The sequence below is a fragment of the Hermetia illucens genome, chromosome 5, assembly GCF_905115235.1.
Source record: "Hermetia illucens chromosome 5, iHerIll2.2.curated.20191125, whole genome shotgun sequence".
Taxonomy (NCBI): domain Eukaryota; kingdom Metazoa; phylum Arthropoda; class Insecta; order Diptera; family Stratiomyidae; genus Hermetia; species Hermetia illucens.
The window spans coordinates 29,927,718-29,944,844 of record NC_051853.1 but is presented as its reverse complement, the minus strand read 5'-3'; the positions used below and the strand labels follow the sequence as shown (position 1 = coordinate 29,944,844).

The following is a 17,127-nucleotide window of genomic DNA, read 5'->3' as shown; positions in this document are numbered from 1 at the left end:
TTTTGTTACATTTTTACGTGCCTACATTGGCTTTGAATATAAAGTACTGAAGTAAATTTTAAACTAGAAAAGCGCTAGACTCTGGCGGCAATGGGCGCACCCTATTATTCACCATTGCCGCTCGTCGTAGCCGTCGTCAGGGGTGCTAATCCTAATTTACGGCATTTCAATGCGAAATTAATTATTTTTATTATCCTGTCTTGTAGGACTCGAAGAAATTAACACAAGGGAGAGTTTCATTAAGTCCTGGAAAATATGTATATGAGCAAACATATATACGTAGGAGTGGTTGGTGTGCAGAGTGTATAAAATTTACCATGTGCCAAGTTAGTCCTTCAGTTGTGTGAGACAAATTTTACTGCAATTGAGATTTATATCCTTGATGCCATGTGGGGATAATGAATTGAAAATGAAGACAAGTGAACTTATAAGCTCACGAAATACACAAAGAGGGTATGATCTGGCTAAAGATGTACTCCTAGAGTTTGACAGTTTCTGATTTATACAGTGAATTCCTGAAGCCACCTACGTATAGTTTTTATCTTAAAATCTAAAAATAAACCTAGACAATATTATCATTGAATATTTATTGGATTTCTCGGATCAAGCTGAACATGTCAATAAATCTTTTGGGTTAGAGAACTATTTATGGTCGCTTTCTTGATTTCCGCTGGTATTAGAATCGATTTTGATGTTAATTTGTTTCCAGCAAAAAATAATATGTGCAGATTATTTATCGAGTCGTATTAAAACACCAAGACGCCAGCGCTGGCGGAAATTATTCTCCTTGGGAGTTTTGGGATGTCCCAAAATTAAATGGCATTATTAAGCCTAAAGTTTATACACATATAATATATTATGTATAGCACGCGTTTGCCAATTTGGTTTAACTTTCAAAGCAAGAAACAAGATTTTCAATAGAACAGTTTTTGGTGAATAGTTAAATTTTCATTAATCCTATAATAATTTCTTTAAATAAATTAACAAATATTTGAAGGAATTTTGTGAATGGGAGGAACATTATTCTGTTTCTATTCGGCAATATGAATATAATAAATGGACCGAAGATGTAAGAAATGAGTTCTGAATTCCAACTATCAATGCTAACTTGAAAAATTTTAATCTTTATATATTAATCTTAATCTTTAAATATTAATAAAGAAAAGGGAAGGACACAGCTAACGGAAGAGTAACTGGGTGATTGTAAATGTAGTTTTATGCAAAACATTTTTAAAAAAAAACTGTAGTGAAAGTAGGGAAAGATCCTGACTCATTCGATTAATGCTAAATTAAAAGAAAGGTTCTCTTTCTAATTTATCTTTATTTTTTTTAACTATCTTTTTTAAAATGATAACTCAAGTTTGACTGCACTTTGTTCCAGCTCAAATATGTGGAGTTTGATGCAGGGATTGCTTGAAAGTAATGTATTTCTTTTACAACTCAAACTTCATGGCTAGAGAATGATTATGCGTAGTTATATCTTCTTGGATAATTGCTACGGCCGTCCTAGTAGAAAATTTCCATCGTTGATATTTTATATCATGAATGAGTGTACTATTGTCTTTACAGAATTTCTAATTTATTTATTTATTAAACGGACCATATACAGAAAGATTTCAATTACATATTGCCCTCAGAGGGAGGAAAAACCAAAGGTCGTAGTTTACACTTAAAACTAAAGTGCGAAAAGAAGTCCACGGGACCAAGTTGTTGTGCATTATGACTCCGACATAGTCTCAGGATCAGGGAATCGAAATAGACTTCGAGCTCTGCGAAGGGCACACCGAAAATTTCAGCATTGCGCGTGTTGTAAGACGCGCCACGAAGAATGATATCAGCAGAGGCGGAGCAGTCCATTAGGCCGGTAGAGAGTTTGAAGGGAGTGCAAAGATTCTACGTTGTTGGAGGGTTGGACAGAGGTGAAATCAGTACACCACCAAGAGAGTAGGAGAAAGGAGTGGGAGAGGTTTTAAGCAAATAATCAAGTGGCGTTTGCTCACATTAAAAGCCGACTTATTAACTGTGCACCAATGGACCAATGGGGACGAAATAGAGGAAAACAGCTTGAGGTCATCGGCGTATAGCAAGCAAGGAAAAGTGAGGAGAGAGGGGAGGTCGTTAATAAAGAATAAAAATAAAGGAGGTTCTAGAATGGATCCGTGTGGCACACCAGAGAAGGGAGCAAAGAACTAGAATTGCAACCATCAAAGGAAACGCTACAGGATCGGAAGGTGAGCTAGGAGGGAGACCACGTAATATGTAATGGAGGAATGTTGAGAGAGGCGAGTTTGGACAATAGTGTCTCGTGGACCACCGAATCGAAGCCCTTAGAAAAGTCCGTGTAAATGACGTGGATTTCCTGCTGAGAGTTGCGGCATTTGACCACAAAATTGGTGAAGTCCAGAAAATTGGTAGCAGTGGATCGACATTTTATGAAGCCATACCACTCCTAAGCTATAAGGTGACGGAAGTGGGTAGTCAACCAGTCATTGACATACTTCTCGGGGATCTTGGAGCGGGATGAGAGGAGCAAAATAGAGCGGTAATTCTCAGCAAAAGTATGGTCACTGCCTTTGCGTATGAGAAAAATAAGAGCTTCTTTCCACTGGCTGGGAAAATGACACTCTTCGAGGCTCTTATTGAAGATAATACGGAAAGGAAAAGAAATGAACTTAGAGGTTTTAATCAGGAAGAGGTTGGGAAGACCATCGGGGCTCGGACCCGGATTCACCGAAAGTAGCTGCAAAGTAAATCACAGCTTAGCTAGCTTAGCTTGGGAGAGGTAGCAGTGAGCAAGAAAATTGGATGAAAGTGGGAGGACACTGGGAGCTATTGCGGGCGTTACGGATGTGAGACCAGAAAGGCTTCAAGTTGCCATGCGCCAATTTGACTTCAACACTATCGATATAATCCTTCCTAGACTTAACTATCAGCGATATAACTGAAGTGAAATAGTCAAAGCCTGCATGGCTTCCGGTGGATAAAAATTTTTTCCTTGCAGCTTGTTTCAGACGAAGAATCATCATTGTGACCCTACCTCTCTAGTGCCATCTAAGGATTTCTAAAATCGAGCGGCTTTCTCGAGCGAGAAGTGGCTTACAGAAAGACCGGATCTTTGTGGGAGTCCAGCAGGACTGGAATAGTTAGTGTTACTAAGCTTTCACTCGGGATTTCACGGGATTATTAGCCGTCACGCTAAACCAAGCTTGGTAGGATCAGGCTTTATATTGCAGCCTATGTTACCGCAACAATTTTATGATGAACTTAAGGGGGTTTTACATTACAATCAATTACTAAAAATTATGGTAACACACTATTATTAACTTTATTTGAACAGATATCGATATAGAGGGTATCTCGGATCCTATATATTGGTATATGTAGCCGCAATGATCATCATCATCAACGGCGCAAAAACCGGTATCCGGTCTAGGCCTGCCTTAATAGAGAACTTCAGACATCCCGGTTTTGCGCCGAGGTCCACCAATTCGATATCCCTAAAAGTTGTCTGGCGTCTTGACCTACGCCATCGCTCCATCTTAGGCAGGGTCTGCCTCGTCTTCTTTTTCTACCATAGATATTGCCCTTATAGACTTTCCGGGTGGGATCATCATCATCCATACGGATTAAGTGACCCGCCCACCGTAACCTATTGAACCGGATTTTATCCACAACCTGACGGTCATGGTATCGCTCATAGGTTTCGTCGTTATGTAGGCTACGGCATCGTCAATCCTCATGTAGGGGGCCAAAAATTCTTCGGAGGATTCTGCTCTCGAACGCGGCCAGGAGTTCGCAATTCTTCTTGTTAAGAACCCAAGTCTTAAAGGAATACATGAGGACTGGGAAGATCATTGTCTTGTATAGTAAGCGCTTTGACCCTATGGTGAGACGTTTAGAGCGAAACAGTCTTTGTAAGCTGAAATAGGTTCTGTTGGCTGACAACAACCGTGCGCGGATTTCATCATCGTAGCTGTAATCGGTTGTGATTTTCGACCCTAGATAGGAGAAATTGTCAACGGTTTCAAAGTTGTAGTCTCCTATCCTTATTCTTCTTCGTGTTTGACCGCCGCAATCATCACATCAAATAGTCGCAGCTTCGTGATTTTTTTTAAGATTTTTTGGTTAGGTAGGTTTTGAGAATGGTTCGCTGATAGAAATGACTACTTTGCAGCCGTTCCCCACTTTACCATTAAAAATCTAAACTGAGTATAGCATCGAAAAGTATATGTACATACATACATATACATGTATATATGGTAGCACACACCCCTTTCGCATCTATGGAGACCCCCCTTTAAGTTACATACAGTTCCCACCTTCCCAGCAGTAAACCAATTTTAATAAGGTTTTATTTTACATACAATCCTAAAAAGAAAGATAAGAAGCCATCTCGACAACGACGGAGAACTTTGGTTGATGTACGCGTCCTCTTCGAAAGTTTTGGTGGTAGAATCTATATATCTCTATGGATTGCGAGATACATACCACGCCCGCTTGTATATTTCAAAAGTGACATTTGCGGAGCTCTTGTAGCACTTTGTCTCTCTCAACTTAGAATGGGGGAAGACCCGTATAGTTTGCAGCTTGATTCTCAGGATTCTTGATGCAAGAAGAAGATTCTTCTTGCAAGAAGCCACTACTGCATTATAGCAAAAATATAAGGGCAGCTATAAACACAAATATTCATGACCGAAACCATAATTTGGACAAAGACTTTTCGGCCTCAGCTATTTATCAGATAGTCATTGGCACGTTTTTACTCAGAAAATCTCTTGTGCTCATCATGCTTTCGGGGGAGTGATATTGAAGAAACATATAAGTTTTCCATTCTACTTCATTGTGTTACACATAATTTAGGAATAACGGTATCACTGTGAATGCCACAATACTTTTTTAAAACCCTTGAATTTTACTTTGCCGACAGTTTTTGCTCGATCCCTTATTCAGCCATTGCCATCGGGCATCAGCTCATCTCCAGTTCAGTTCAATTGAACAGCAAGTACAGATGAAGAAAAAAACAGAAATCAGATGAATTCGCAGGCAAGTTGCCGAAGTAAAACTTCCCCCTTGGAGTTTGATTATTCCATCCTATAAATGGTATTGCAATCGGCAAGACAGAGCAAAAATTTTGTAGTTAATATAAAAACACCAAGCAGAGAACTTTTTCCTTAGCTCCTTAGTATTATGTTGTTTTGCTTTTTTGAGTATCTTTTCTTGTTCCTGTTTTTCTTTACGTTTTTTTTTCCAAATATAAGGAATGAGCATAATTTTTTATTGGGTATATAGAAATGGTAGGTGGTTTTTGTAGCTATCGTGATAATCGAATAAATTTTTGGAAGATGAAAAAAGATTTGCCGACGACATACCCAAGTGATTTCTTGTTGATTCAAAAGAGATCTCAATGCCCAGAATTGAAGTCAAGGAGCCTTGCCGATATCTTTTGTTCATTTTTTATCTCAGACGGTTTGCTTTGTTTCATCTTATTTCGTCAATGTTTCTCATTCTTCAAAAAATGAACGTTAAAGAAATGGTGAAATTATATGATAAAGAAAAAATTCTATCTGCTTCGTCCACAAGTATTATTAAAATACATATATGTCAGTGTGTATAGCCGCAATAGTATGTACTTTGTTTAATATACAATATGTATGTATTCTCAAGCAGCATTTTCACATTACATGAGAAAATAGCTGGCAGCATACTTGATGATTTCCTCTCTTATCTTATTATGTAAGCAATGACATTCACTTTGGCTTCCGCTTACAGCAAATGATGGTATTGTTATTAAGATTGCGTAATTATCGTTATGAAGTAGTGAATTATGCTATGAAATAGGAATTGGATAAGTGAGTCTACACTAATCGAGTACCGTTTGGATTTGGTGAATAATCAAACTTTGTGAGACCTTAAAATGTACACTGATGAAAATTTTGCGTCCAATTTCCTACCTGTTCTATCATCATCTAGTCTATTCCTAAAGCCTCTTAGCCTTTGAAATAGTAAATAGTTTCCAGCCATATTTATCAACAAGTTCCTTAAAAGGAGCGTTTCTACTCCCTTTTTCACCGGGCATAGGAACATACCAACAACATTAGTTAAATTTACTAAATCACACTAAATTTATTGACAACGCAATGACTGAAATTACCAAGCATCCGCCCTTCGATCTTATCTCCCTGATTAAAATTGTGCATTTGGTCACAGATGCCTCTGTTTGTCTTTGCGCTTGATGGATCACCACTTTTACAGTCTTCATTGGAGTAATTCAACTAAGGCACAATCTTGATCAAAATAAAATACAAACTAATAATATAAAGAAAGCAGAAAATATAGGACAATTAAATGCGATAAGACACTTGCGAATATCTTTACATATAAGATGCTTCATTTTTGAATACCATCCTCTGAATATATGGTGGCCTTTGTTTATGATTTCTCGTTATTCGTAGTTGATCTCTGGAGTAACTTTTATTAATTTATATTCTGAGATATAAAATTATATGGTTTAGATAGATATGATATCCGCTGTTTAATTATATCTTAAAGATTCAATTAGGTTTTTATTTCCCAAATCTGTATTGGTTTTTTTTCATGAGTACCTTGGAAAAAAATACAATAGAACGAAGCTTAATAGGATTCAAAGAACCGCGTGTGCAGGTGCTACTGGGGCTCTGCAGTCCTGCCCAGCAGATGCTTGCCATGTACTGCTGCATCTCCTCCCCCTAGACCTCCACATTAAATATGTTGCAGCGTGCAGTGCAGTCAAACTACGTGAGCCCGGATGTTGGACAGCGAAGTTCTACGGCCACAGCACCATCTTAGATGAAATACCTCGAGAAGTCTGGGCATCCCCTACGGACTATGCCACAAGCAAGCTGAACTTCACGAGAAACTTTTCTGTGGAACTTCCAACCAGGGCAAAGTGGAGTGGACGCGGGGGTTTTCTCGAATACACACAGTGTATCCAAGTCGTATGGTTTCCCAGGTTTTCGCCAGGCGGAAGTACTGGCGATATTGGAAGTCTGTCGATGGCTGGAGCGTGATCCGAGCCCCAAGCGTAACACAGCCATTCTGACCGACAGCCAAGCGGTCATCAAGGCCTTGTACTGAGCTGCGACATCTTCCAGGCTGGTGGGGCAATGCAGAGATGCGCTGAATCGTCTGGGCAGCACGCTCAAGGTCACTCTCTTCTGGGTTCCCGGGCATAGGAACATAGAGGGGAATGAGCGGGCTGACGGATTGGCCAGGCAAGGCTTTGCTTTGGCAGTCCTTCGGCAAATACAGCTAGTGTTTTGCTGGCGGCTATCAAGGGCGGAGCCTATTCGCAAAAGTGAAGGAGAATTTGGCCCGCTTATAACATAGCCCGATCACGAGAGCTCCTGTACCAGACGCGTGCAAATGCATTCAAGATTAAGGCGGTCTGCATGGGGCACTGGCCCATGGGGGACCATGCTGCTAGGCTCGACATACCCTACAACTCGCATTGCCGAAGCTGCGGAGAAGGAAGGGAAACCCTCACGCACTTTCACTGCGATTGCCCAGCTCTGACTAGAGTCAGGCTGCGGACACTGGGTAAACCATTCTTTGGGGACCTTAGAGAGATTTCTAGCTGCAGGGTGGGAGAGCTGCTTTCTTTCGTGAATGCTACGGGCTGGCTGTGAAGATCCGAGCTGGCTGGACTCTGCCTTCCTGCTCCTATAACAACAGTCACGGTCTTAGAAGTTTGTGGCATCAAAACGGCGCACCAAAGCGCTAATTGGGCTCCTCGGCCACTGATAGCTACCTACCTACCTTGGAAAATGTAGAAACTCTCATGGCATTAGGCAGCTGACTCCGCTCTCAACGGGGCAACGGCTAAAGAAAGACAGGACTACTCCTACAACCGGTACAATCGGTGAAACTCCCAACGCATTATATTATTTAAAGTTCCGAATGATCTACTCTTTATTATTCTCTCAACTTTGACAGATATATATGTGTATATGGTGGCCATTCAAGCCTTGGTAGGGTACAATGAGTCTGCCACACCTATATGCCATCATTCGCGGCTTGCTGAAATGCTAAACGGTGCACTACTCCTGTACAGTTCTGTGCCCTTGAATCACTCATTGGTCATCCTGGGAGAATGGATTCCACTGCATGGCGTAGCCCTCAACGAAATTGGTCCCTCTCCTTAATGTACGACCTATTCACTGTCACTTCCGGCTTCTGATCACAATGCATGCAGCTGATAGGCCTACGCCCCGACCAAATTCCTTGTTTGTAATTGTGTTACACCAATGCCCAGGTTTAAGGCAGCGTACTCTGTACTGTCCTCAGTAGATAAATAAAGTATAGTTAGAGTTATTCCGCTACGCTGAATCCTATCTGATGTCTCCTAATGGTCCTGCGACAGGCTGATGAAGAAAATGCATCCAATGTTAAAAACAAAATTATCGAATTGAGTAACAATGAGCCTTGGAGAAATGCTAGGGCATCCACGACGCAGCAAGACGGGCCCCGGTCCTGTCTACGAATGGGCAAGAGCTTTTGACGCATGGACAGCGAGAATTAGTCCGAACAAAACAAATACGTGTCTAACTGGAAAGACCAAGGAACTTGCAAGAGCCCTTCGGAAAAGATGCATTAATATCTGCGCTCTGCGAGAAACCTGATAGTGTGGTGCCAAAAGCTACGAGAACGCGAACGTGGTAGTAATGTCGAAAAATTTCTCTATTTTGGTAGCCTACGCACTCAATACAGTGTTGGCATTGCCATCTCAGAGGGTTTCCGTGATGCCATTAAAGAAGGCGAACGATTTGATAACCGGCTGAGGAAACTCATCATTATTTGAGCTGATCGCACTATTCACTTCCTCACCGCGTATGCACCATGTACAGGTTGACCTGATGCAGAGAAAGATGCCTTCTGGCAACTACTCGATACGAAGACCTGCAACGTATCATCATTACCGGAGATCTTAAAGGTCATGTGGGTGAAAAGGCAGACGGTAACAGCTGTCTTGGGGTGAAAGGGGTTTGGAGCACGTTATGATGGTGGCGAGCGTATAGTCTATTTTGTGGACACCCATGACCCATGACCGATATGGCGCCTGAGCTCTGGAAATCGAAGAACTCACCACTCTTCTTTGTCCTTGTTATGAACACTATCACACGGGACATACAACGTCCAGCGTCCTATATACTGCTTTATGCAGATAATGCTTTCCTAGTATCCAATGGTGAAAATGATCTCGAGCAAGTTGTCCAAAAAAGGAATGATTGCCTCATGCAACACGGTCTCAGATTTAATCTAAATAAACCTGAATTTTTGACGACCGATGTCAATGTCAATGGCAGTGACCTGCCCAAAACTGAGTGATTTAGGTATCTTGAATCAATGCTCCTAGCCAATGGAGAACTGCGTTGTGAAAATGCTTCACGCATTAGCGCAACCTGGATGAAGTGGTGTTCCATAGTTGGTTTATTTGCGATCGGCGTATCAACGAACGTCTCAAATCTAAAATTTACGACAGTGTCGTTCGCCCTCGGGCCCTCTATGGTTCTGAGTGTTGGCCGACTATCAAAGGCAATGAACGGCATCTTGGGGTAATGGAGACGAAGATGTTGTGTTGGACTAGTGGCGTGACAAGCTTTGATCACATCGGAAATGGAGATATCTGCGGTCGATATGGTGCTGCAAAGATCGTGGAAAAATTGCGAGAAAGCGTTTTCGATGGTATGGTCGCGTAATTCGCGGTAATGAGAATTGACTTGTCAAGATTGGTCTGAACATCGAAGGCAATCGTAAGCGACCAAAAGGCCGGCTAAAACAACGATGGTTTGAGACCTTGGATGGGGATTTGAAAACCTCGCGATTGCAGCCAGATCAAGCTTTTAATAAAATAGAATAGCGAAACCGATCATGATGAGCTGATCCCGTTTGTAAACGGGACAAAGGCTGAAGAGGAAAAAAAAAACAAAAATGTCAAAAGCTTTTTCGAAATTGATTAACAGCAGATAAGGCGAAGATCTAAATTCGGTGCACTGTTCCAAAATAATTCGCAGGATGTTGATGTGGTCAATGCAGCAGGATCCGGAGTGGAAACCAGCCTGCCCTCTATTGACCAGGCTCTTGAGGTGTTCTTTGATGGGTTTCAGATACATTTTAGCTATTATCTTTTCGGTGCTTTGGAGCTCACAAATACCCCTCCAGTTGTCACACTTAAAATAGGTGCCCTTCTTTGGAATTTTAACCAGAATTCACTTCTTTCACTCTCTGGGAAAGGTCTTTGATTCGAAAGATTCCCGCACGAGTGAAAATAGCAGGTCAATAACGGTCGGTGTAGCTATAAATAACACTGCGGGGAGATCGTCGAGTCCACCGCCCTTATTCTGATTGAGTGCATTGATAACCGAGATGTCACGGTGACTAGCCATTTCAGCCCCAATAGGCGGAGCCGAATTTTATAGGGTTAAGAACTTTGCAGCGTACATGAGGAGTCAACCATTAACATCCTTCCCAAGACCCTCGAACAGTTTGCGACCACATGCAAGTTCTTTTGAAATTCGATATACACTTCTGAAATAATTACGTTCTGCGGCATCTCCAAAAGCACAATAGTGAATTCTTTTTGATCACGGCGCACACTACGCTCAATTTCCCGGCATTTTGCTCAGTATCGGAATTTAAGCATGCCACTTCCGCCATCATTCGCAGCAGTCAATAAAGCATTCAATCCCTTCCGTTCATCGATCCGCGTCCAGGATTCCTCACTTAGCCAGATCTTATGACGGTTCTTCGGGACATGGCCTACGAGTACCCGAGAAAAAAACAACCTAATGCTCATTGATATTCTCATCTCAGGCAGGGTATTCAGTATATCTGTTGTCCCATCAGCATGATAGTTTTCCTACTGTCGAGTGACAGCTGGATCATACAAGCGGTCGATGCTGTACTTGGGGAGCCTCCCCTCCCTGCGAGAAGTGGCGGACGCATCATACAAGCGAATATAAGTGACCATCAGATGGTGAGCTCTTTCGAGGGCGGTGCCAGTGCATCTTTTGTTATGCGAATACAGGAGATCCCTAAATCTATTGCTTATCGTAAAGTAGTCGCTCTGATTGCTAGTACGGTGTCGAACAATATGCCACTAATGGTGAGGCAGTAGAATCCACAAACCTGTCTTCATTATCGTTACGGTCTTCAAGACCATACCTTTTATTACATGTCCGAGCAAGGTGTGGTCAGAGCGTAACTTTTCATTCATATCACCCATAACGATCACAATGTCAACTTCAGGAAACCTCTCCTGGATTGCATGTAATTGCTTGTAGAGAGCCTTTTTTTAACTATATTGGTTGAGCTCTTTGGGGGGTGGGGCATTGCCCTCAGGTACTCGAGGCGGCTGATCAGACCAGAGCCTCACCGGATCTGGTACCATGGGAAACGGGGCCCTGAGAGCATATTCTCGGGGAGAAATTCTGGGGGATGTATTTGCGGCCCGGTTATTTACGTTTGACCCCCTTGTAGAAGTTTCATGGCGGTTGTTGTTGTACTCATATAGTGAGCAGAGCCCATTATGGGCTCAAGCGCAGAGTAGCGTTGTGCAACTCGGGCGCGGTGTTCCTCAGTTCCGGCAGAGTGATGGATAGGCCTCGCATACACTTGTATGACTCCTAAGCCTGCACTCAATATAAATCAGTACCGTTGGCTCACTCATGGTGGGTTTAGATTGTGGTCTCCAAATCAATCCGTATGCGAAGAGAATCGTAGAATTATACCTACACGGCAAGTGCTCATGTTAAATCCCCAAGACCATCCGCAAGGATGAGAATCTGTTGGATTTCTCACGAGTTGCAGAAATAGAGCTTTCTGGGGGCCTTGATACCTCTATCGAGGAACGTGCATTCATTTATGAATCAATCGTTGCCTGCTTTCGATAGCCAAAGTTTTGGTTGTAGTAAGATTTCCAAGTTTACGGTAATTTCTAATCCTTTTAGTAGCTTTTTACGAAAAGCAGGAAAGACTTTGAGTGTATTCTTAAGCCCCAACTCATTCAGCGAGATAGTTGTTAAGAATGAACTTCAGAATTAAAAGGTACCTTACCTTTTCATTTTTCGCCATAGGCATTGCCCATGCCGTTTTTCCGAATAGTCTCTTATTCGCCCATTTGGGTGAATTGACACGTTGATTGCGGGATTATGAGCCACACCTTATCAATCACTATCCAGCCTGAGGTGCTGAAGATTTTCCGAAGGATATTCCTCTCAGGTGCGGCTAGCAGTTCCTTAATTTACGGTTTTGTGACCTTATTTTACGAAGAATACATGAAGGCCAACAAGTTCATCGACTTGTACCGTAAGAGGTTTGACCATATGGAGAGGCAATTTAGGCGAAAAGATTTTGCTGGATTGAAGTAGATTCTGTTGGTTACTAACTACCAGCTACGAGATTGACTTAGATTTTCGTTCCTCGTTGATGTTCTCGATGTTGGGGCTGCCACTTTAAATTTGGTATTGTTTTTGTGGGAATGCAATCCCAGATGAAAAACCTACTTAATCTGGACGTTGTGCTTTGAAGCACATCCCTTTCTGCAAATGATACTATCAAAATAAGTCAGCAGTTGTGTGAGTTAATGGGTAGTTCAGGACATTCCTGTTGTCAGAGTCCATTGAAATTGTTGAATGCTGACGGCTTGAAGTTTCAGGTCAAAATAATAGCTCAACTGATCCCAGGATCTAATATAATGGTTCAAAGTTTTCATTTCATTTCATCAGTTCATGCTTTCTCTTTTGACTTGGTATTCTTATTTTTTCTTGCTAAAGATATTAATCTGTTCATTAGAAATAAACTCAGCAGATTATAAGTGGATGTCAGTTATTCATTTCATTCTTGATGTGCAGAAAATTACTTTTATTGTAGACAACTGAATTTTTAAAAAAGAATTCCATAAGCCATGGTTGGAGGTTGCATTTTTCTGTTCAGCTTTACCAGCTGAACATTTCAACTACGCGTCAACACCTATTCAACGAGGAACTGTGCCAGGCGAACGGCAAAGGTGAGACTCCAATAGTGTGCACTTGACTGACGTTCAGGAATAAATTAAAGTCGAATTCGTAAACACCAAAAGCAAACATGAATCAAGAACAAATATAAACTTTCACTTACCAAAATATACAAAGATGTTTGAATAGAGCGTATCGAGTGTTCACATTATTCGCATCGATTGTAGACAAAACACCTTAACAACAATGAACTATATTTACACTTGGAACTGAACAGATGACTATTATTGCTTACTTCTTCACCTTTGCACCTCACAAGGTATGAGCACCTCTTGAAATTTTCACTTAAATATCACATTGACTCGAGAAGACAATAGAAGAACAACGAAGTATGAAACTATTCGGGATAGTTGTAAAGCACACGCACTTGTTGAGTATACCACCTGCAAAAGGAGAAAAGATACTTCTATTAAATTCTGAACATGTTGGATTTAATGAGTTTCATGATAGGAGAAAGGTCTCTTGTGTTAACAACAGAATGGATGTTAAAATGCAAGAATATTTTTGATTTTGAGTGGTTAACTTTTTGAAATTTCAAATTGGACAATCGACAGCTATGTAGATACTGTTACTGCAGTAGTTACAACACCAAGTTCCTAATAATACTTAAAGTCGATAATTTTCATTTTCATCTCTCAGTTGTTATTTAAGATTAGAAAAAATGGTCTTCAAAAAAATCCAGAACATAGTCTTCATGTGTCTATAAAATATTTGATAAATAACTGAACCGTAAAACCATAACGTTTATTTGTGTATTTGACTACGAGGGTAAAGCTACACAAAAAATAGAAAAATGGCGAAAGTTGATGAAGGTCCTGAATACTCTCTTTAACGTCATATTCAAAACAAATGTCTCAAATGTGCATAAAGCGTTGGGATTGCATTCAATAAATCTTTTTTTTTTTGTGCGTACACGGAGGTGGAAAATCTTAGAAAGACACGTCCGCCGCAGCTCCGCCGCCCGAACGGCGGAACAACAGCGGGCGCGTGTGGGATTCACACCCACTAAAAACCACCCCCGGTCTCTCCAGCCCCAGCCCCACGGGACCACCATTGAGGTATTACTTCGCGGGGTAGGTTTGCTCTTAGGCACTCATCCTTCTCCTATTTGCAGCTTTCCTCCTTCTTTGTTCTTTCAGCAACTCCTCCTGCATTTGGATGATTGCGGAGCTAACCGCAAGCCACTTCTCCTCGGACTCCAGCATCTCAGTAACCAAGCTCTCCGGGGTCCCGCTCCTGCCCAGCACCTGGTTTAAGCTCCTTCTCTCCATCGCAAATCGTGGGCAGTGAAACATCACATGCTCTGGATCCTCCAGTTCGGAAAATCATCCAACCCAAAGCGGTGCAAATACTGCCTGTAGCAACCACCGTGTCCCGTGAGGAACTGGGTAATGTGGTAGTTGGTATCCCCACGTTTTCGCTCAAACCACACCCTAATGTTGGGAATGAGCCTGTGCGTCCACCGACCTTTCGCAGACTCGTCTCATCTGCGTTGCCAGAGATCAAGCGACTCTGACCTTGCCGCATTTCTACGCTGTGCATGCCCCTCCATATGTCTTGCATTGTACAGGACACTCATTTCTTTGGCCAGAATGTCAACCGGGATCATGCCTGTCACCACCAATACTGCCTCATCTGATGTGGTTCTAAAAGCACTGCAAACCCTCAAAGCCATCTGCCGGTAAACCGAGTTCACCTGCTTCCGTCTCTGAGAGTTTGCAAGCGCCTCCGCCCACACAGGCGACGAGTAGAGCAGGATGGAGCGCACCACTCCGGCTAGCACCAACCTCCGGCAATGTTTCGGCCCACCAATATTTGGCAACATTTTTGCAAGTGCCGTGGTGGCACTGGCTGCCTTTTGACATGCATACTCTAGGTGCTCCCTAAAACTCAATTTGGTGTCAATTATTTCCCCCAGGTATTTGATAGCCGGCTTTGATACGACCGTATGTCCACCGACCTCCACTTTCACAGTATTATTTTTCCTGCGTTTCGTTATCAAGACCGCTTCCGTTTTCGCGTCCGCCAAGGTCAGCCCGGCCTTTTCTAGCCAGGACTTTACCGCTCTCACTGTTTCCGTTGCGTAAACCTCCACATCTTCTGGGTGTTTTGCTGCAACAACCACAGCTAGGTCATCAGCAAAGCCGACAATCGTAGTCCCCTCTGGGACGGGAAGAGCAAGCACCCCATTATACATGATATTGCACAACAGGGGACCAAGTACCGATCCCTGTGGTAACCCGACTGTGACAATGTACTCTTTGGGGCCCTCATCCGTCCCGTACCAGAGAGTCTTCTCTGAGAGGTAGTTTTCCACCAAATTCGCTAAGTATCCGGGAACACCTATGTCAGCCAACGCCCGTTTAATTCTATTCCAGTTGGCCGAGTTGAATGCGTTTTTGACATCCAACGCCACCACGGCACAGCAGCCGCCAGAAATCAGTGCACCTTTTGCCAGGTTTACCACCATGCTAATTGCGTCGACCGTAGAGTGGGCGCGTCGGAAACCAAACTGGCGTTCCGACAAACCATTGCTGGCTTCGACGATGGGCAGGTGTCTGTTGTAGATGACTCTCTCCATCATCTTCCCCATTGTATCCAACAGGCAGATAGGACGATACGACGCTGGGTTTCCAGGTTGCTTGCCAGGCTTCGGAAGCAACACCAACTTTTGCTTTTTCCACTGGGCAGGGAATATTCCTTCTTTTAGGCACGCCTCGAAGGTGTTGGCGAAAAGGTCGGGCCTAGTCTTCACTGCCAGTTTCAAAGCTCGGTTGGAGATGCCATCCAAACCTGGGGCCTTGTTGTCACCGAACCTACCACATATTTCCCGCAGCTCCTCCACAGTTACAGGCGGTATTATGCCGTCATTTGGCTGGACAAAAACTTGCCTTCCCCTATTTTCGTGGTGAGGGAACAGAGTGGTAACAATCTGTTTCAGGAGGCGCGGACAGGTCACCTGGGGTGATTTCCGCAGCCTTTTCATCACCACTCTGTAAGCCTCGCCCCAAGGGTTTCTGTCGGCATGGTCGCACAGCTATTTGAAGCAGTTCTTTTTGCTCCTCCGTATGGCTTCCTTTAGGCGGCCACGCAATTGCTTGTGTGCCTCCTCTCGACCGTCGCCACCGGGTTTTCTCCTGAGCCTCTGGCAGAGCCTCCTTGCCCGAAAACATGCGGCTCGCAAACTTGCGATTTCATTGTTCCACCAGTAGTTGGGTTGCCTACTGGGGAGCAATCGCCTTCTGGGCATAGTAGCATCGCATGCTTCCGTCACCCATCGAGTGATCTGGGTGGCTTTCTCTCCAGCCGTACCATTCAGGGATATGTCGGATTTGAGCACCGCGGAAAACGTGTCCCCCTCAAATGCTTTCATTGTCCAGCCAAGCATACCACCCGGCATTTTGCGAAAACTCTTTTTCGAGCTCGATCCGCCTTTGATCTCTATGCAGATTGCCTGGTGGTCGCTGTGAGTATAGTCCTCACTGACATGCCAAGCGATTCTACTGGCTAAAGTGGCACTCACGTATGTCAGGTCCACTATAGACCCCAGGCCCCTTCCCCGGAAAGTGTACGAAGACCCAACATTCGCCAGTACCACGTCCAGCTCCGCGAATGCTTCGAGGAGAACACGTCCCCTCACATTAGTTATCCGGCTGCCCCATTCAAGGGCCCACGCATTGAAATCGCCTCCTATTATGATCGGCCAACGTCCTCTTGCATCCAAAACAAGAGCAGCAATAAATCTGAAAAAATTGCCGTCATGCTGTCTCTGGAAATCCTACCATTATTATCTAAGTTATAGGAGGTCAAAGTTCTTTCTTTCGTGTAAATCTTCTGCACGCTGACATCATGTGTTTAATGTCAGTATCGCATGAAATGAATAATCTGATATACGAGCACCTTCTTTATTTATTTATTTAATGAAGACAATATTCAACAAAAAAGCCCTTATTACATATCGTCCTCAGAGGGAGAAGCAAGTAAATGGTTTACCTAACGCTTAAAACTAAAGAAGGAGACAGAGTCAGGGGATAGCCTCGGGATCGGGGAGTGGAAGTGAATCTCGAGCTCCGCGACT

At 43.0% G+C, this 17,127-nt stretch overlaps 1 protein-coding gene across 1 annotated transcript in view; it reads right to left on the bottom strand.

The window, feature by feature from the left end:
* The window catches only part of LOC119656538, a 460,384-nt gene that overhangs the window by 431,703 nt on the left and 11,554 nt on the right, over window positions 1-17,127 (bottom strand). Inside the window, exon 2 of the mRNA XM_038062884.1 lies at window positions 13,153-13,432. The gene's annotated coding sequence lies outside the window, so the exon portion shown is untranslated. The remainder of the gene's footprint in view (window positions 1-13,152; window positions 13,433-17,127) is intronic.